Here is a 21,821-nt window from a genome sequence, read left to right as displayed (position 1 = left end):
AGAGGTATACTGCCTCTGAACATGGAGGTTCCTCTAATGGAGGTTTTATCTACCCTGAACTAAAGTTAACCATTTCTGATGCAGTGTAGAGATGGAGTCTGGGTAGGGGAGAGTGCAGCAAGGCCTGTTTTCACCCCCAGAATTTGCATCCTTTTGCAGGCAACAGAAATGTTTGTCTTTGCCTGTTACAACACTTTTTCCATTTCTGCCCCAAACTGGATGTAATTTTTTTCATCCATGGAGATCATAGGGAGCTGCCTTGTCAGACCAATGGTTGGGCTAGCTCAGTACAGTCCATGCTGACTGCTACCTCCTCCCTAGGATTTTAGATTTTTTTTGGGGGGGGGAACATTCCTATTCCTACCTGGATATGACTGAGCCTGGGATTTCCTGCATGTAAAAGGTTTTATAGGCTTTTACTGCAGGCTCCCTTGGGGGGCAGTTTTCCCTGCGTGGCGCATGGAACAAGCATGCTTCCATCCCACTGAAACTGCCTCTGCTCTCTCGCTGGATTTGAACCAGCCAATCGGCTGCAAAAGGCTCTCTTGCCAGAAGTCAGAGCTCTGCAAATGTGTCGATTTTTCTCAAATTGGAAAGGTCTTAAGGGACGGTTAGGGGCTCACGGATGTGCTCTCCTCTTTCCCCAAAGAGCCTGCTGCCTTGCTCATGGCTTGGGATATCCAGCGGGTTGTATATTGGCAGAGCAGCAAACAGCCCTAGCAGCTCAGCTGGGTGTGTGTGAGACTCTTACCTGAAGTAGCACGCCTTTTTCCTGGCTATAATCGCATGGAGACTTGGGGACAATAAGAGAGTTTCATTTATTACAGGAAATACCTGCTTGATAGTAAAGGGTTCCTAGTTCTAGCTAACTAAGCTGGAGGTGCAAAGAGTCATGTGCTCATGCTGCGGAAGAGAGAGAGAGAAAAGATACCTCTTCTCCAAAGATCAGGCGGAGGAGGAGGAGACAGAAAAATGAGACCAGCAAGCACCGGTTAGGTCATAGAGGCAGTCTAGGGAGCTGGGAGATTCCTTTCTGTCTACTTTATCCCCATGCAAACCAGGGGCAGTGGCAAGAGGGGTCTGCACACCCCCAAGCAAGGAGCATGCCCCCTACCTAGTATATTTTGCCTATCTAGAAATATACTTTGTCCCTCCTGTCCCCCACTGTTTTTTTTCCTGATGCATACCCACCCAAGTTGTCTCCTAGCACTTCTAATCTTGTATTCAGCTGCACCCTACTCACAGTAGACCTACTGAAATTGATGAGCCTGAATTAGTCATGTCTAATTTTGGTGGGTCTGCTCTGAGCAGGACTAACGCTGAATATCACCCAATCTTCCTACAGCCGAGAGCAGGCTGGTGTTTTAGTTGCAAAGGTGTCATTGTGAAAGAACTGCTACGCAAGACGTGGTTTTAAAGGAAGTTGGGAGGCGATACAGTAGATGGCATTGAGGTTCAGGGGGCCCCCACTTGGCCAAACCTGGCAGGGTCTGTGACGGGAGAACGTACTGATGGTGGACTGAGCCAAGGGGGCGCAGCAGTGCTGCTGTCTATGGGATTATACTGAGACAGACCATTGGTGCATCTAGCTCAATATTGTCTACACGGATTGGCAGCAGCTCTTTAGGGTTTTAGGCAGGAGTCTCTCAGAGCCCTACCTGAAGGCGCCACCATTGCGGATTGAACCTGGGGCCTTCTGTCTGCTCCACCGGTTTTTATTTTATTTTTATTTTAAAATATTTCTATCCCTCCCTTCTGCCCTATAATAGGGCACTCAGGGCGGCTTACAAAAATAAAATCAGACACGTACATAATAAAATTGTAAACAGTAAAATCACAAAAGCATTAAAATAAATTAAAATACATAAAATACAATATATATATATACACACACACACACATATGTATACATATATATAGGGAGTGGTGCTAAAGGGGCTACAAAGGTAAAATTTAACACAGAAGGCATACAATCAGTGTCAGGCTCTACCTTCAGGCCCTCCCAAAGGCTCTCCGGAACAAGATCATTTTCAGAAGTCTCCGGAAAACCATCAGGGAAGGAGCAGAGCGGACTTCTTGGGGTAGGGTATTCCAAAGCTTGGAGGCCACCGCTGAAAAGGCCCTCTCGCGCATGCCTGTCAGTCTAACATCTTTCATTCCAGGCATGCAGAGGAGACCAGAGGCAGATGATGTTAAATCCCGGGCAGGTACATATGGGCGTAAGCGGTCCCTCAGGTACATTGGTCCAAGGCCATTTAGGGCTTTAAAGGTCAGAACCAGGACTTTGAATTGGGCCTGGAAACAAATTGGGAGCCAGTGGAGTCGATAAAGCACAGGGGTGATATGCTCCCTGCGCCGTGCTCCAGTTAACATTCTGGCTGTGAGCTGCAGACCTTCAATCCTTCAGGCTGTCTAGAATGGGGGGGGGACAGTCCCCCCTCCTCCAGTACTTTACGATGATTCCCTTGACTCAGGACGCAGCTTAGTGGCAAGCAACGGCCCTTAGAGGTCCGCAAAAAAGCGGTTTGAAGCAAGTTGCGGGTGGCGCTGGTGTCCTTTGTTCCTGCGGAGGGCGAAGGGGCAAAAGGCTAGACCCCGCCCGGCTTCCCACAATAGGTTCCGCTCCTGTGTGGTGCCTCAGTTGCCTGTGCACCCATGTGTGGCGTCTGGTCTCTGGTCAAGCAGGTTTTGCAGGGGGAGGACTCTGAAGGGGAACGGACTGCGACCTCTGCCTCATTTTCTTAGTTAAATGGGTTGCAGTTTGTGCAGTTTGCTTGTTTTTAAAAAAGTATATGGAAAACTACCACAGGCCATGTTTGGCTGCCTCATTCTCATCTCCTTGACCTCAGCTGCACTGAGGTCTGGTCTGCACCACTTCAGTTTGTGTGTATGTAGGGGGTTATATGAAGGCATGCATCTTCATGCAAAAAATAAAAATTAAATAAAATTGGAAAATTCCTTGCTCATAGCAAACTATCAGGCTGGGGGGAAGGTTTCTAGTCTTGCTTTCTCCCTGATGTGCCTGTTTTCTCTCTGCAGGGAATACTTTTTTCTCTTTTTAATGTGCGGAGAGGCATTCTGTTGTGCAATTGCTTCAGGGAGATCTAGTCCCTTGTTTCTATAGTGAAACACTTTTAGGCAGTTGAGGTCCTTTCAGGAGACAAGGGAGCAGGCAAGGAGAAGGCGGGAGCAGTTGTGTGTGCACGCATTGGTTTCTGACTGAGTAAGGGGGGGTGTCGTATTTCCACAGTGGGCATGTTTCAGTCGGCAGGATATGAGTCACAGCAGCAGATTATCCTGCCTGGCTTTGAAGATGTGGCCTGGTAACAGGAACAAAGCTTATTTTCTGGGGGAGTGCGGAGCAAATGGGGTGGAAATGGTGGGCCTGTGATTAGAGAAGCAGAGTTTGGAGGCTCTGATAGGGGTGGAGAGAGAATGCTTCTCTTTTTGTCTTCCCTGCCTTCACCACGTGCTTACTTTGAGGCCCTGCTGCTTGCCGCCATACTGAAATGGAACATTCATGTTCAAGAGCAATCTATCTTGAGTACCAGATCAATATCCCCTCCCCTCTATGCCTGCTTGTAAGTCTTGCAGCAGGAGAGGGTCCCAGGAGGCACAGGGCTAGGATTCATAGCGTCAGATTGTCAGATTGTTGGCAAGGATCTAGATCTGCCTGCCTGCCTGGTCTACCCGCAGGGTTGTGGTGGTGATGGTGGTTGTTCAGTGTATTAGTTGCTTGCCACATGAAGAGTCTCTGAGTGACTTATAAAATGGGGCTTCAGGGTGTTTCTGGCCCAAAGTGCCAAATTTGGTCTTGGGTGTACAGACTATCTTTGGATGAATCTGCTAAGTTAAAGGCCCTTCCCCAAGCATTCTTCTCCCTTGTGCATGTTGCACCATCAGTGCCTCTGTCTGTCTTTCATGTCCATCTTTTATGCCTCTTGCATTGAATCCACCCAAATCCCAGCATGGGGAAGAAGGGAATTGTGAGCAGTGTCAGGTTTTTAAAAGGATTTCCAGCACTTGGTCTGCCCACCTGTCTCCACAACTGCTGTCCGTCTGCCTGTCTCTCTCCTTCAATGGGTGCCTTGTGTGTGCAGGAACAACTGGCTGCTTCCCCTTTTTCCTTTTGCAGCTGAAGCAGCTTTGAAATGCACCAACTGGTGTCCGAGTGAGGGTTTGTTTATTTTATTTATGAAAATATGTCTACTGCTCGATTGTAAGAAAACCTCTAAGTAGTTTACAATAAATATTATCAATACAAACAGTTTAAAAGCAAGTAATAACATTTAAAAGACGATTCAAATTAACAGCAGACTAAAAACAGATTAAAATAAGTCAGCATCTACGTATCTGGATAAGCTTGCCTGAACAAAGAAGTTGTCAGCAGGTGCTGAAATGAATATAGCACAGACGGCTGGCCTGATGTCAATAAGCAGGGAGTTCCAAAGCGTAGGTGCTGCCACACTAAAAGAACAGTTTCTTACAAGTGCGGATCTAGTATTATGTGGCATCTGTAACAGTGCTAGAGACACAGGGTGGCTGGCTCTCTGGTGGCAGCACCAATCTTGAGAATCGGGGGGTGGAGCCTCATAGAGCAGGGGGTGGGGCCTAACTTCACCAGTTGAGCAGAGCCTAGCCATTTCAGGTGCCTCCGGGCGGAGCCTTGATGCTGTGAGGAAGAAGATTGAACAGCAGAGCTTTCGAGCCAGGTGGAAACGGAGTGCTGTCTTGGTTTATCAGTTCACCTGCCAGTCAGTCTTTCCCCTGATGAGGCCTTCAGGAAGAGGTCAGATCACTGGATCTCAAGTCTTTGGGGCGATGGTTTTATTTCCAACAGTTGACTCTAGCGAGAACTAAACCACACAGAGATCTTCCAGGGTGGTGAGGGGCAGGAAAGGGGACGCTGATGGTTCAACTGCTCTGGAGGTCTTCCAAAGGGAGATTTGGGGGATCCAGGCCATGTGGGGGTTTCCCGATTCATTATCAACTCTCTGCGGCTGCTCCTAGTTTTGTGCGTTCGCGGGCATGGCGCGCTTCCTCTGCGTCCGTCACAGGGATGAGGAACCTGGGGGCCAGGTGACAAATGTGGCCTTCCAGGCTTCTCCATCTGACCTTTGGGACTTTGGGCCCAGGCTCTGTGTTGCACCCTCCTTGAGTCTGTTTGCCTGGCGGGAATGTCCTCGAGCGCTGATGATGCTTCTTGCTTGGCTAGACTTAGGAGGATGGAGCGGGGAGGTGCGTGTGTGCAAAAGCTAGCTGACAGTACCAAGGTAACATTCACATGCATTGCTCTGCCCACTTCTGCCTCTGGCTCTGCCCACCACTGGCATGTGGCCCCTGGAAGGTTGCCCAGAAGGGAATGTGGCCCCGGGCTGAGAAAGGTTCCCCACTCGTGTTACAGCACTACAGATGTGCATGCAGTGGTAGGTGGGCTCAGGTCTTGCTTGTGGGCTTTTCTCTGAGACATGTGGTTGGCTCTTGGGAACAGGATGCTGGCCGAGATGGGCCACTGGCCTGAACCAGCAGCCAGGCTCTCCGTACGTTCTTGCATTTGCTCCCTGGCTATCATGCGGCCCTCGTGGGTCTCTCGCATCTCATCCCGTTGTCCTCCGTGGAATTGCTTTGAGGTGATCTGTTGTACAAAAAGGCAATAGTAAAAGGCCCGCTGCTCCTTGGAAGGGAGTGCATTGTCTCGCTGCGTCTGCTTCCTTCCGTCAGCATGGTTGTGAGCCAAAGCGGGCGCCGGCCTGGACATGTGATCCGACACCCGCGCATGCCACTTTGGGGAGTGGCGCTCTGTGCAACGAGGCCGGGGACTCGGCTGCCTGCCCAGGAGCAAACATCGCTGCTGTGTTGGGCCGGCTGGCTTTTGCCTGAAATGTTGCTCTGTGCGCGCCAGCTGTTTCCTCTCCCAAATCTTGGTCTTTTATCAAGGGGGCGGGCGGGGGGGGCAAACTCAAGTTAGGTACTGAAAAGAGGCTGCCAAATGCATGCAAACACAGAATGGTATGCAGTCGCTTGATTTTTTAAAAACATGCTGCAGTTAACTCGGAGGGTGGGCAACCTGTGGCCTTCCTGGTGTTGCCGGACCTCAACTCCTATCATCCTTGAGCGCTGTGCATGTTGGCCGGGCCTGATGGGAGCTGGAGTCCAGCAGCCACTGGCCCTCCACGGGAGAGCCACTGGTTCCTCATCCCAGAGTTAACCTCTTCTGCCAGTTATCTCTCCATAGAAAACTGAATGTATTATGCTGGAATGTGAAGGAAGGAAAAGATCTACCCGAGTCCTGAGGCTTCTTCCTGCCGTTCAGTGGCTAGGTATTCTCCCTCCGCTGTTGCAGGGAGGATGCCTATGGATACTAGTTACTGGGAATCGTAAATAAGGAGAGAGTGCTGTTGTGCTCAGGTCCTGATCACAGGCTTCCCACGAGCATCTGGCGTCTGGGCAGGCACAGTGAGGACAGGATCCTGGACTAGATAGGCCTGTGGTTTGTCAGAAGAGAATTGCCTTCTGGCCCAGGCCATCAGTATGTGTGACTTTCCAAACGTTTATACTTGAGTACGGATTGGAACTCGACTCTTGCATTGGCTGAACCGACTGCTTTATCCACCAAACCATGCTTAAAATGTAAATGTACTGCCTTCAAGTCGATTATGAATATGGTTTTCATGAGGCTGAGAGGCAGTGACTGGCCCAAGGTCACCCAGGGAGCTTCATGGCTGGGTGGGGATTCGAACCCTGGTCTCCCAGGTCGTAGCCCAACACCTTAACCACTACGCCACACTGGCTCAGCTGTCTTTAATTCTTGGGGTACGTTTAATAGGTCTCCTGCAAGCTTGATCAACGTACACGAGCAAGGCCACATGTTTTAATTGATAGTTGGCTAATCCAAAGCTTTAAATGTGTGTGTGTGGGGGATCTCATTTTTGATTACTGAGGGCAAACTTTAATGATAGGAAGCCGCCTTACACATAGTCAAACCATTCATCCATCTAGCTCAGTACACTGGCTGGCAGCAGCTCTCCAAGGCTTCAGATGGGACATTCCCAGCTCTACTGGGCGATGCCAGGAATTGAACCTGGGGCTCGCTGCATACAGAGCAGGTGTCCTCCCACTGAGGAATCAGCGAGCGGCACATTTAGGAGTGAAACAAAGTATTACAGAATCACAGAATAGTAGAGTTGGAAGGGTCCTGTAAGGCCATCAAGTCCAACCCCCTGCTCAATGCAGGAATCTAAATCAAAGCGTTCCTGACAGATGGCTGTCCAGCTGCCTCTTGAATGCCTCCTAAAATGGCCTCTCCTTCTAACACGAAGTGGTAACTTAAGCGGGACTTTAAAGGTCTCCCTTCCTTTAATATCTAGAAAGCACTTACATTTGAGTGTTGGTAGCGAGCACATTTATTTATTTGTTAGATTTGTATCCCGCCCTTCCTCCCAGCAGGAGCCCAGGGCGGCAATAAATTTCATTTATTGAAATGGACTTGATTGGATTTGCAAAGAGGTAGATAAGTTAGAAATCAGTTAGAAAAGTCCCTGAAAGTTTGACAGTCCTGTGAATTGGGAGATGCGGGTGGGGAAGAGGAGCTACCAGGGCATTGGAGGTGCCCTTCCTGGCATGGTGGCTATTAACAGAAACGATAAAATGCTTTGTGAAGAACCAGAACTGGCAACTACCTAGCCTGGGAAACCCAGCCAGACTGGTCTGTCTCGGACGCACGTGCCTGTCCCTTGTGCCAACCTGCAAGAAAACGGCTTTGGTTTACAATCTCTGACAAAAGGCTGGCCTTGAATTCTTGCATTGTGGCAAAGTGCCCGCCACACCCTGGGGCTTACCCACCCCCTCGGCTGAGAGGTCCACACCGGGTACTGTGCCAACCACAGATCGTGGCATGCTGAGATGGGGGCAAGAATCCCTAGCGGCCTCCCACGGGATTGAGGAAGAAAGGGACAAAGTGACCTTTCCAACCTGAACGGCAGCCGGCGCTTTTTGTGGTGAGATCAAGGAATTTGCATTGTACTTCTGAAATACTTTTTGCATCTCCCACTTTCCTGAGAAGTTGGATGCTTGGGGGGTTGGGTGGTCAGGAGCCATTTGCACGGTTGGTTCTCCTTGAGTTGTACAGCTTTTTCATGACACAGCATTTAAGAATGTGCAGAGTGTTCCCTTTTCTTTATTATTTATTTTTATTTATTTTATTACATTTTTAGACCGCCCTATAGCAATAAGCTCCCAGGGCGGTGCACAGCATAATAAAACAGGTTAAAATACAAAAACACAATAAAACATAATTAAAAATTTTCAATTTTAAATTCAAATTTTAAATTTTTTTTTTTTGAAATGTTGTGTAGTTGTTTCTGACCCCCCCCCCCAAGATAGGAGGTTAATAAATAAGAATAAAAACAACTGGCCATGTAATTTTTATATTAAAGTCAGAAGATTCAGACTTCAACTGCGGCCAGGCACATTCTTCTGTAGGACACGTAAGCCAGCCCTGAACGCAACAGCTTTCTCCTTTTAACCCCCCTTGTATATCTTCAGCATCTATATCTTGAATATCTGTTGTTCAGAGATAAACTGCTTGTGAACATGGAGGCTCAGTTAATGGCTAATAGCTGTCTGTCTGTCAAACTTTGTGAATTTGTCCAATCCCTTTCTATATCTGGCCGCATGGCAATTCTGGGCACGCCATTGTTCCTATTTCTGGCCAGGTGGCAGAGCAGTGGCCTGTCCATTCTACAGTGCCATCAGTCCAACGGCAGCCAACATTTCCCTTTCTCAAAGGATGACAATTCAGTCTCCCGAAACCTTGCCAAGAGTGTGGTAGCGGCCAGACTGCTGCCTCTGCTAGGTGCCTTCCTTTCTTCCTTCTCTCCTTGCAAACCCTTCCAGCTTCCTCTGCACAGTGCAACGGCCTGCAACGTAAAATATTCTCTTGGGTTTTTATCTGCAAGCCAAACCAATAAAAAACCCCTCTGTCTTCTGTTGTGCCTGGGCTGGTTGAGGCTGATTTGTTCAAACAGAGGCCCAACAATCCCCCCCATTATCTCCTGGAGTCAAATAGATTTCAGCTGCCCGGAGGGTGCCTTGCAGAGCCTTACCTAGGCTGGTGGTGGAGCGGTCAGTCCTCGGACCCTTTGTACTGCTCCATTGAGAGGAAGCTTTGAAAGGAGGGTTAGGATGCATTTCATTCATTCATTCATTGGCGATCACTTGTGGCCTAGTAAGATTGTCTTCCAAGATAAGGTCTTTAATGGTGGGTCCGTAAGTGACTGTGGAGGCCAGTTCTGGATCTACACAGTCTCCCACAGTGAGGACATCGGCTTCCAGATGGAAAATGGTCATGATGAGGATTTGCTTGACATGCCTTCTGCTTTGCTCATTTGTCCCTTTCGCCCTGTACTCATGTTTCTTCAAAGTCTATAGCACCTTTGATAATAGCCGACCTCCAATTGGGACGCTCATGGGCCAAGGCTTCCCAGTTCTCGGTGCTTATGTTACATTTTTTTAGATTAGCTTTGAGAACATCTTTAAACCTCTTTTGCTGTCCCCCGATATTCCGTTTTCCATCCTTAAGTTGGGAGTAAAGTAGCTGCTTTGGAAGACGGTGATCAGGCATTCGAACAACATGGCCAGTCCAGTGAAGTTGATGTTGGAGGATCATTGTTTCAACACTGGTGGTCCTTGCTTCTTCCAATACGCTAACATTAGTCCGCCTATCTTCCCAAGTAATTTGCAGAATTTTCCAGAGGCAGCATTGGTGGAATCTTTCAAGAAGTTGGGAATGGCATTTATAGATGGTCCATGTTTCATAGGCGTACAGTAAGGTTGGTAGTACAATGGCTTTGTAAATAAGCATTTTGGTCTCCCTGCGAATATTCCGATCCTCAAACACTCTACGCTTCATTTGGGAGAATGCGGCACTCGCACAGCTCAGACGATGCTGAATTTCAGCATCGATGTCAGCTTTTACAGAGAGATGGCTGCCAAGATAGGGGAAGTGATCAACGTTCTCTAGTGTCACACCATTAAGCTGGATTGATGGTGCTACAGAGGGACCGGCTGGTCTGTACTCGTGAAGCTACACCTTACTGATCCAGACCATAGGAGAAGTCAGGAATTGGTAACCTGGGATTTTTTGCATGTAAAGCACATTCTCTACCAGTGACTTTTGAATCTTCCCCGACAGCACACAAACTCGTGGTAGGCTGAATCGTTGCATTGGACTACCTCACACTCTGTTGTCTACTCCATCCTTCCTCAGCCTGGTGCCCTCCATTTGTTTTGGCCACTGTGGTGTAGTGGTTAAAGTGTTGGACTATGACCTGGGAGACCAGGGTTCGAATCCCCACACAGCCATGAAGCTCCATGGGTGACCTTGGCCAGTTGCTGCCTCTCAGCCTCAGAGGCAGGCAATGGTAAACCCCCTCTGAATACCGCTTACCATGAAAACCCTCTTCAGAGGGTCGCCATAAGTCGGGATCGACTTGAAGGCAGACCATTTCCATTTTACAGCTCCCATTGACTCCAGCCACCATGGCCAATTGGGACTACAAACCCTGTTGGCCGTGCTGGCTGGGGCGGATGGGAGTTGTAGTTCAAAATATATAGACAGCGCCGGGTTGGGGAAGGCCGTCTCCTCTGACAGTGGCTCGGGTGGGGGAGAGCCTTCCCAGCTGTGCTGTGTGAGTTCTCTTGGGATGGATTTGAAGTTAGTGCCTTCTGTATGCAAACTGCATGGCCTTGCCTCTGAGTCTGTGCTCCGGTGTAAGCAAATGTGCTGCATGCGAAGTTCAATGATTATTCTTTGCTTGCTTTATTTTTAATATTCAGGTGTGCGTTTGGTTTTTTGCAGGAAGTGGGATGTTTACATTTTATTTTGCCTAGGGTTGATAAAGCTATTAGCCGTGAAAGCTCAAGGCATGTTTTGTTCAGAAGCAGTCTACCCCAGGTTACGAGGTTGCTGGGGGTGCAGACAGTGATATACAGTAGGGCCCCACTCATACGGCAGGTTAGGTTCCTGACCCCCGCCAGAAAGCAAAAACCGCCAAAAAGCGGATCAGCTGTAGCACGGGGGTCTGGAACCTAACTCGCTAATTGCACCAGAGGAGGAAGAGATCAGATCTTCCCCTCCTGTGGTGCGATCAGCTCCAGCGGGAGTCTGACCGCCCCCGAGGAGGAGAAGATCAGCTGGAGAGCGCTACAGCTGATCTTCCCCTCCTCCAGCGCAATCAACTGGAGTGCGGGGAGCTCCAGTCCCCCCTCCAGCTGATCGCCCTGCTGGCGCCGTATTAGCAGAACGCCGAGAAGCAGGGCCCTATAGGGGGGGGAGAGGGAGGGAGGGAGGGAGGCGTTTCAGCCGTGCCTGGCCAACTCCTAGAAGGAATCTGCCTTTCCACATCTGCCTTTCTGCTGTTGGGATCTGGACTCTGGGAGAGGTGGGGCTTTGGTCTGATCTAGCAAGGCTCTGCTTACCTTCTTATGAGGCTGCATATTGGTAAGAGAAGTGGAGGACGAAAACGTCACTTGAGGTGATGAGGCAGGGTTGGGTAGCCGGGGCAACGGCTACGGTGTCAGTTTTGCAGCTGGTACAGGTCCTGCCCTTTTGACAGCTCAGTTGAGGAATATTTGCATAACTCTTTGAAAGCCACTAGCTTGCCTGCTCCCACATGCCTGTGTTTGTTACTTGAGAGAGCCAACTTCTAAAAGAACTTTCCCTATCTGGTAGCCTGGACACAAGCGACCCCAAATACGTCTGTCCTCAAGCTTATGCACTGCCTCAGCCGTCACCAACCTGGTGCCCTCCAGATGTTTTGGACCAGTCCCAGCCAGCATAGTTGTATCATGCTGGGGCTGCTGGGAATTGTGGTCCAAAACATCTGGAGGGCACCAGGTTGGCGAAGGCTACCCTATCCACTTGGATACTGGAGCTGAATCCGCCATGCACCTCCAGCCCTGGGGGCCCATTTTGGCAGCGAGGCCGCTGTTTGTAACAACTGAGCAGGCAGGCCAGGTCGTGTGAAGACTGTCCTGCAAAGCAGGAAACCCCATGCAGGATATCCTGGATCCCATCCCAGCCATGGGGAATGTTCTGAAAATGGCAGAGGCGGCAACATTTGCGATGGGACATGTGTACACAGGCTCTGAGCCATGTGAATTGTGGGCTGCCTGGCAGACAGGCAAGGCCATTGTTTCCTCTCTCTTTGGGCGAGGGCGTTGGGTTTGAAAGAAACCTGCTTCCTCGCTAGCAGGAAAGGGCAGCGCGTAGCAGTGGGGTGGGGCTGGAGCCTGAGTGCCACCCCCACCCCCCAGTTGCATCCACTCCGGTCTGCTGGTCTTAATTTGCTTCCCTTGAAGCTGCACCGGTGGTGCAAATAGAGAGCACCATTGATCACCCATTGGCATCAAGGAAGACCTGGGGTGGGGGGCAGGCATCTGCCAGGCAGGCCACTGACCGAGATCAGCTGGGAAGTAAGCAGGAATCGTGCAAGGGCATGTTAGTGCAGAGGTTGTTCCTGGCTTTAACACTGACGGAAAAGTTGGGCTTTTGTTGTGCTGAGGCTGGCTACACTTTTGCTGAGGGTCTTGCGGTGCATCTCAGGTCTCCTTCAGGACTGGTCTGTCAGGGGCTCCCCCCTTTCTTAGGGCCATATGCATTCATTCCTAAACTGAAGTAGCCTCACTGTTCCCCTGATGTTATATTGGCCCTGGTTCTGATATTTATTGCTAATTTTTATCTCACTCTTCCTCCGAGGAAGGCGGGCAGCCCCACCCCCACCATTTTAGCATTACAGCAACCCTGCTGTGTAGGTTTGGCTGACAGGGGCTGCCCCAAGGTCAATAGGTGTTTGACCCGGGGTCGCCCCATCTAATACTGTAACCGCTATACCACATTGGCTCTCTTGCGTCAGCCCAGTTGCAGCCATGAGGAAGCCCTCTGGAGGGAGCTGTTTTCACTTTGTCCCCAAAGTCTCCTTAGACCTGATCTTGTAGGGGGGTGCTGTGACTTCCCCCCCCCCCGAGCTGCCCCGTTGTTGGTGTATCTTGAAGTGAGTGTTGGGCCAACGGTGTATTTTCAAACACTTGGTAGGATGTGCTGCTTGGTTAGGGGAGTGAGCAGGGGACCTCCCTGCAGCCCAGAACTGCCTTGATCTGGCTCGGGGGTCCTGTTTGGAAATACAGGAAACTGTTATGGGCACCACAAAAGGCCCCCTCGAGTGCAGAAAAGCTGGTGATGCCCAGAACTCCATCCACAACAGGCACAACACCTATCCCGCCCCTCTGGGAATAAAACACAGATGATAAAATGAAAAAAAAAAACCTTCCAGGAAAACCCTCCCCCCAACAACCAACTACCCGCGGCCAGACAGATACCCTGCCCAAACAAATACAACCATGGGGAGGGAGCAGGGAGCAAGGAAAAAAACCCTCAAAAATTGGGACTGGCAGTGAGGCTTGGCAGGTGCCAAGGGGGTATCAGATGGTGTCGTGGTGGCCACAAGTCCTATGTTGGGGACTCCAGGCCTAGACTGTGCAACCTGGGCCCTGCTGGGAGCTCTCATCCAGAACATCTGGAGGGCCCCTTGTCAGCTAAGGCTGCCTTCGAAGGAGGCCTCAAAGCCACAAGCATTTTTTATAGATGAGGAGAAGCAACAGCTGTGCTGTGTGTGGGAGAAATAGTTTGCATCCACCTGGCTATGGTGGTTTGCCACTTCCTGGTGATGCTGCAGCCTTGCGGTTTCTCTGTGGCCTGTGAACGGGAAGGCGTGACCGCCAGCTTCCCGCAGCAAGCCCACCTTTGCGTTGCCTCTTGCTGTGCACTGAGCCCCGAATTCTGCTTGTGGAACTCCCCCGGGGCTGGGGACGACCCCGTGGGCATGGCTGTGCCTGCGTGTCCTCAGCCGAAAGGAATGTTCCGAGGCTCTCTGAGCAGTTGTTGTTTTCACTAGCAGTGAGGCTCTCTTGGAAAAATAGTTGCTATACTTTTATTCTCTTGTGCACATAGATGTAAATCTTGCTCTCAGTCTGATTGTTCAGAGTTTCTTTTCTCACTTTTAAAAGAAACATCTCCAAACGCAAGATTTCCTGACATTTCTTCCAGCTTGCCCGTGACCTTCTAATTTCTGCTAAATGGCAACCTTTTTGTGTGTACGTAAAGTACAGTCCCTTTGACTCATTTCTCCCCAAAGCATCATTCAGCAGGTGCCAGAAAGCGACTCAAATCCCATTTCCCCTTCTGAATATGTTCCCTCCCTGCCCCCTTGCACCATCCAGGGCTGTTGCTAGGAGTCTGTTGGACCAAACAACAGCAAAAGGCTCCAGCTCCCATTTGCAGATTTGAGGGGCTGGAATGAGTCAGCCAGGCAGGCTAGGCTGGAACGGGGTGGAGGAGGGGAGCCACAATCCCAGCCCAGACTTCACTGATTGTTAAGTTTCTCTTCCTCAGTGCAATATTTAATACCACATTTCCTGTGTTTGATAAACTGAACTGTCATAGCGACACAGATTGGCTTTGATTTTGTTACCAAAATACCGAGGGTGATTATTTTTGTGTGTGTGTGTGTATTGATATATTCTTTACAAACCTCACTGTTGATTTTTTTTTTCAAAAGTGCAGGATTTTTTTAAACAAAAACTGGAGTTGCAGATCCCCCTTCCCCAACAAAGAGATTCCAGGCTTCCTACTGGAATCCAGAGAATCTGGCTGTTTTAGTCCTTGTTGCAACTGGAACAATTTATTTGGAAATATGATGAGGGAAACACTTTTAAGATGGGAAACTAAGAGGCAAGTTTCAGTTGCTTGCAAGTCTATATATTTATTTATTGACTTGTATTGCAGGGAACAATTCTGGCACACAACTATCACAGAGTCGGGTTCTTGAAACTGGCATGCAACTCTAATATATAAACAATTTCCAGACCGCTCTTATCCCTGTTTCTGGCCTGAGAGTAAAAATGGGAGAGCAATTCAGTTTGCATTTAAAGCTGAATATATCAAATTTGCACTTTCTGAAACGACATGAGAAGTGAAACACAGCCATCCTTCAAGATTCGCGCTTCACCAAATTTTGTGATGCAGTTGTCCAACCAATGTTTACAAAAATGCTTCTGTTAGGGGAAAGTGTTCATAAAAATAAACACACTGGTGAAAATAACATGCAAAAAACCATGCTATTAGGAGAAATTGCTTGCAAAAATATATACGTTAATCAAAACTGCTTGCAAAAATGTGTTAGGCGAAATTTGCACCAAAATGCTGAAGAATTTTTGTGAAGATTTTTTTTAAACTGCAAATTGTGGAGAACTAAATCTTAACACCTGAAAAATGAGAAACAGAGAACCAAAACTGGCTGATCTTTCCATCCCTACTTGAGAGCAAATCATTGTAAGTTGTCAAAGTGCAGGTAGTGTTCTTTAGCAGCACAGGTAAAGGCACCTGAGGCTAAGAAGCCTTCCGAAAGAGACTTGTGACGCTTAAAAGGTTGCACTCTTGTTGCCACCACGAAACAGTTTTATTTTGGCCATCTTTCCTGCTGTAACCTCCGGGTACCAGACCCCATTTTGATTCAGCTTACAGGCGGGCCCCGCTTATACAGCAGGTTCCATTCCGGACTGCTGCCGAAAAGCAGAAACTGCTGAAAAGCGGAACCCATTGAAAATAATGGTGTGCGTTGCACGAAAATGGTGCACAATGAGCAGAAACCGCCGTAAAAGCGGAACAAGCGCCTTAAAGCGGGGACTTTCCCAAATTGAAAGCTGCCGCATTAGCGGAACGCCGAAAGGCGAAGCGCTTGTAAAGTGGGGCCCGCCTGTACGAGTAAGCGTATGTCTGTGTATGAAAAGATCTGTGCTTCTCTGTTTTGGGGTGTGGGCTTGCTTGTTGCACTTTAGGTCTTTGAATGTACCCTTCCCCTGCTTTCTAACCATCCCCCCCAATCAGAGCGTACCTCATTCTCTTCACCGGTTCCTCCCATCTGCTTGAAAATGGAAGGCTTTTCTGTTTTCCCTCCTGTCTTATGGGTGCTGGGGCTCAAAATGCATGGTGAGGTGCTTGGAAATCTGGAAGGCGCAAAATCCCTCTTGATTTCTGCCAGGGTGCTTTGGGTGTGGTCCTGCCGGTACCAGCGGCAACATCTTTTCTTGCCTTGCAACAGAGCCACTCCCTGGATCCTGTCCAGCTGGCTCTGATCTGCAAACTGGCGATGGTTGCGCACGTTCCTCTCCCATGTGGCACATCTCTGGCGACTTGGCAGTGGTGCCCTTGTGCTGTTGAGAAAGAATGGATGAGTCAGAGCCGGTCGGATGAGCCTGAGTTGCACCCCCTTCTCTCCCACTGCAACTGGAAACACAACAGGCTTCTCCTTTTCCTGCTTTTTATGTTGCTTTTCCAAAGGCACCACCAGGGATGGCAAAAGGCTGGCCTCTGCCAGCGTCCCCCCCCCCCGCCGCTTTGTCTCAGGCGACTGTTTTGAGGGTTTCTGGCAGGAAGCCGCTTCCAGCCCTACCTGGAGATGTCACTGGGGACTGAACCTGGCACCTTCTGCATGCAATGCAGATCCTCCGGCACTGAGCGATGGCCCTTTCCCCTACGGGGTGGTAGCCCAGTGGTCTTGTGCACAGAGAGAGAACTGAGCAGCCGCCCCCCTAGTGCTCGATGGGCCCTCCCCCATCACCTGGCCTCCTGGGCTAGAAATAACTACTGTATGAGAATAATAAATGGTAGCCATCATCATTTTATTAAGCACCTACACTTTTCTAACCACGGGAGAAAAGCTAGAAACCAAGTCAGTCTCTGCCCCACAGGCTTACAGTGACATAGGCATGAGCGACACACAAGGAAAAAGGAACAGGGAGGGACGAGGCAGGGACAAGCAAATCCAAGTCCTGGTAATGAAAAGATTGCATAATAGGCCAACTGGAACAGCCGCTGCAGAGATTTGCTCAGGAGAGGTGAAGGCAAAGGGCAGTTGATCTCAGCTAATCCTGCTGGAAGGGGGTTTGCTCTCTGTCTCCTCCTTGGGGTTGGGAAGAATGTGGATGTGCATGAGCCCAAGTGCACGCTCAGCAACCAGTCTGGTTGGGAGGGTCACCGAAAGGATCTCTCTAGCCCCTCCCCCCATTGCCTGCCAGCAACTCCCATGGTCACGCCCACTAAGCGGCGGCTGGTGCCCATTGGGGCTGCTGGGATGGCGAGCACAGCCCGACCATAGGTGGAGCCAGAGCCAATGGCAGGCAGTGCCAGCCAACTAATGCTGGCTTGACCCCCCCCCCCAAAGGCAACGCTGAGCTTCACAGCCAGCTGGTAAGTAAGAAGGCAGGCAGGTGGGAGCTGGCAGAGGGCAGGCTGGGGTTGCTAGAGCACCGCCCCACTTGCTGAAATGGTCCAGCCCCTCTGAGCCCAGTGTTCCTTCTGTCCCCACTGGCTGGGTTGGCTGCTGAGGGGCTAGGCCTGATCTGGCCCTAAGCCTCTGCAGTTGCTGAGCTTTCCCTTGCATTGCAGCCAAGGACGTGAGGCTGGAATGAAGCGGAGGGCAAGCGACACTGTAGAGACGGCGTTTCTGTGCTAGCCGGTCGATTGATTTTTGGCTCGGGTGGCGTTTTCCTTGGTGTACGGCAGGGGATCCGCTTAGCAATGGGAAGGAAACAGGCTGATTGTCTACGATTAACCTTGTCCGTCAGTTTTGTGCCAGCTTTGCAAACCTGGGCAGGAGAGGAAATCTCCTAAACTCAAGAACCGAAAATAGAAACTGGTGGTTTCTCTGCCAGCTCCCCCCCCCCCTTTGCAAGTTGCCTCATGATTAGGAAATGAGTGATTGCAATCTGTTGTGGCCGTGCTGGGGAGGTGCTGTTTCATTTTCAAGTCTGATGGGGAATCCCATGTGTGGTGTAACCACACAGAGGGAGAATTGTTAGTTTTGACTGGTGCTGGAAATGCTTTTGAAGAAACAGAACTATTTTTGGGTGGGGGAGGGAGGGTGTTCAGGGTTCCCTACTTCAGAGAACATGCCTCTTGAATGCAAGTGATCTAGTTCCTGTGTTGAAGTTGGGAGCAGGCGACAGTTGTCCATTTGGGAAAAGCCCCTTGCTGGAGAAGCAGTCATGAGGATTAGAAACACCCCCTCCCTTTTGCAAAATGGACTGTAAGGGTCTCTGGCCAGACAAAATAGCTGGGCTAGAAAAAATAGCGTCCACCATGCACAGTGGAGTCTTGTCTGTGCAAAAAATGTCTTGATTTCCTCCGCTGATAAAGGGTGCCTGGTGAACTTTTGCAACCTGGTTTGTCTGCTTCCTTAACTTCTCTGCCTTTTTACAAAGGCAAGGCCTGAATGTTGAAGGGGAACATTCTTCCCAAGCTGCAGCGCATGCCATATTTGCCCTAGATGCTGACCTGGGGTGGGACTTGTGGCTAAGAGGGATAAAGTCAACAGAGAAAAGCAATTCACTCTTCAGAGCAAAGTTTTGCTTTGTTTTAACTTCACCTTATTCTTGCTTGTCTAGACCTTTTGCTCATAATGCAGAGCTTCAAAACCATACAAGACATATATAATTGCCCACAAGACATTAATAAAAACTGTAAAATATTCCGGGTGAGCAGGACCGTACATAACAGTCAGGGGCTGCACCAGTGCCCGTGGTTTCCCTTCCCTTCCAACAACTCAAGCCTGGCTTCTCTCTGCCTTTTCTAACACGTTTGACAGACACATTCCCCAGCAAAACAAAAGACTTAATGATGGGTTAATCTGTCTCCTCTTCTGCCCTCCCCACCACCGTGCTTCAGGTAGTTCTCAATCCAGTTTCACATTCTTAAAAGTGCCACATAATATATTCAATTAATTTTCACTCATTCTCCTCCCAATTATTTTTTTAAGCAGCAACTGTTTTTGAACCATTGGAAAAGTCTTCAATGGAGGCGGGTTGTAGTGCCTCCAGTTTCCGGCTGATCAGAGCTGTGCTTAGGAGAGTTCTGCTGGTAAAATCACAACACCAGTTCTCCTGAAGCTCAAGCCAGGAGAAGAATTGGTACAACCAGGCAGAGAAGTGGGCTTCCAGAAATAGGCTCACCACTCAGAATTATGCGTGTGTGAGGTATACTGTATAGAATTGTGTTACTGGTATTAGCTGTTGCCTTGAGCACCTTTGGGTGGCGTACAAATAAAGCAAATAGTAAGCAGCTAAATAAATGTGTTATGTGGTCCCCTGATGATCCTGATGGTTGTCTGTTAAATGTGCTTACTGGTGACTGTTCTGCCATCTCTGTTATCCTGTTTATGTAGACAAGCAAGGTCTCCGTTGGGTTCACCCCACTCCACCCCAGATTGGACAAGTGACCTAGTTTGAACTGAGCAAAGTTTACGGAAGTTCTCCAGCTCAGTCCTCAGCATCTTCTCAGGCCTGGGAAAGATCTCTAGAGCTCTGCTCTTTCCTGTATTGAATGGGACTGGGCTTGATGAACCAGTGGACTGACTCATCTGTCCAATGAGCAAACCTCCCCAGTGGCACATAGCTTGGCTGCTGGCCTCACGCTTTACATCCTCCAAACCGCAGGTTCAGTCCTTGGCATCGCCAGTTCCCAGATGGGAAGGGGGAGAAGGGCCCCTTCCTGAGCCTGGGAAGCCGCTGCCAGCCACTCAGCAGTACTGGGTGAGATGAGGGATGGACAAATACCTCAATTTCAGTTGCGAGCTGTTTCTCACTTTGCTTAACTTCAGATCTCCACATTTCTGCATTAGTTTGCGATTTTTTTTTTTACAAAAAAGTCCTCATGAAAATGCATCAGGATTTTAGTGCACATTTTTGCAAGCGTTTTTTCCTAATATATTTTGTATGTTATTTTCAATAATATATACATTTTTGTACATATGCATTTGTCTGTACAGTATGTGATTTGAGATCTGCATCACAAAATTCAGAGTGCATATGTCAAAAGCTGCAGTTTGGTTTGCATCTTGCTTTGGAAAGTGCAAATGGGGAGGTTCCCATTAAAATATGAACTGAACCAAATCTCTCCCCTAACCTTTGCCCTAGCCTTGGAAACTGCCTGTTAATTCTTTTTTGGTATTTTTGTGCATGTTATTTGATTGGAGAACCACACGACAAAATTTGGATGTGTGAATTTCAAAGGATGGCTTACTGTTTTGGAAAGTGCAAATTAGGTGGGTTTGCATGAACATGCAAATTGAACTGAATTTCTTCCCAGTAGTCTGGCGATGCATGTGCATGTGTGTTCTCTTAAAACCTTCCTTTAGCAAGGGAGAAAGTGCTCTGCACATGCTCAGAGGATCGATGTCTCGGCGTTCTGAGACTTGTGGATCCTCAGGGCCTGCTCTCTGCTAACTAAGCGGCTGAGATGAGCTCGGTTGTGGAATTTGAACCATTAAGAGGGTCTCCCTTGTTTGTCGTTTTCTAGTTGCGCCAGCCAGCTCAGTCTGCAACACCGACGTTGTTTAGTCCTTTGCTCTCATCTGTCTGGTGGCTGGTGGTTCTTTTTTTTCAGCAACTGCTTTTCCGTCTCCTACTCTTGCATCTGTCTTGGCAGGAGAAAGAAAGCAAAATAAGAAGGAATGCAGGCGAGTAATGGAAACTTGGAACTGAGCTGACGACCAGCGTTTGGATTTTTTCTTGCGTAGCCTTATTTTTAGCCTTCTTCCTTTTTTTGAAAAAAAAAGGCCAAATGAGAAGATCTTCATGAGGTCCCATTTCCCCCTGCTGTCTTTGCCTTTGGATTTATTTACTGATGTTTTAATTAGATTTGTACATTCCCTTCCTCCTTCCACACCATCTCAGGATTCATATTTTACTTTATTTTCCTCCAGGGAGGTCAAAGCAGCTTGTTGAAAGTTTTTTGCATCACTCCCAGAAGACACTCAGGGTCTGACTGTGGGGAGCCCTCTGGGAGGGGAGTGGTCAGGGAGAGCCAAAGTTTGTTTCTGTCTTTCCTGCTGATTTGGAAAAAGGTTTGGTTGAAGAAATCTCCCCCTTTTGGAATCAGGAAAATGATGAGTGGTTTCCAGCTCCTTCAAAGCCACCTTCTGTATTTGAGGGCTGTCAACAAGCCAGATTATCTGCTTTTAAACCTCTTAATCAATTGACTAATTTCATATTGCCAAAATCTCCATATAAGCTCCATCTTTTTTAAAAAAAGAGATTGATGGTAGTGTAGGAAGCACCCTTTGTGTTAGGAGGGAAGTTCATCTTTAGCCTTTCATATTTTTCTCCCTGTTACCTGTGAGAGTAACACACCGGAACCAAAGTAGCACAGGTCCTTAACTTCCAGTCCTGCAGATTAAAATAGACTTTTATTGAGCAGGGGGTTGGACTTGATGGCCTTATAGGCCCCTTCCAGTTCTACTATTCTATGATTCTATGACTTAATCAGCTACAACTTTTGTTGATTAATAATCAAAACCAATTTTAAACAGGTTGTGGTTATATTTCTAAACACACTTGCTAGAGAATAGGCTCCCAGTGGCCTACATCAGTCTTCTCCAATTGGACATCGGTCTTCTCCAACCGGACATCAGTCTTCTCTAACTACAGCTCCCATCAGTCCCAGCTAGCATGGCTGTGCTCCCATCAGCCCCAGCATCACATGGCTCTGCTTGCTGGGGCTGATGGGAGTTGTAGTCCAAAACACCTGGAGGGCACTAGGTTAGGAAAGGCTTGTCTCTGGCATTTTGTCTGTCTTCCTATTTCCTCCACTCCAGGGCTAAGTGGGGACAGGAGAGTAGTTCATGAAAGTGTGTGTGGTGTGGTGAAAGTGGATAGGAAGTGCTTTCTCAGACCTTTTTCTTTTACTCAGTGAAATTGAGGGGCAGTAG

The 21,821-nt window shown here is 48.8% G+C and overlaps 1 protein-coding gene across 5 annotated transcripts in view; it reads left to right on the top strand.

The window, feature by feature from the left end:
• LMNA (lamin A/C) overlaps nucleotides 1–21,821 on the top strand; it is a 57,358-nt gene that overhangs the window by 14,064 nt on the left and 21,473 nt on the right. The window lies entirely within an intron of this gene.

This window comes from Rhineura floridana, chromosome 22, assembly GCF_030035675.1.
Source record: "Rhineura floridana isolate rRhiFlo1 chromosome 22, rRhiFlo1.hap2, whole genome shotgun sequence".
In the NCBI taxonomy this organism is placed as follows: domain Eukaryota; kingdom Metazoa; phylum Chordata; class Lepidosauria; order Squamata; family Rhineuridae; genus Rhineura; species Rhineura floridana.
Note: the sequence above shows the minus strand (reverse complement) of the source record. Positions and strands in the feature narration are given on the sequence as shown.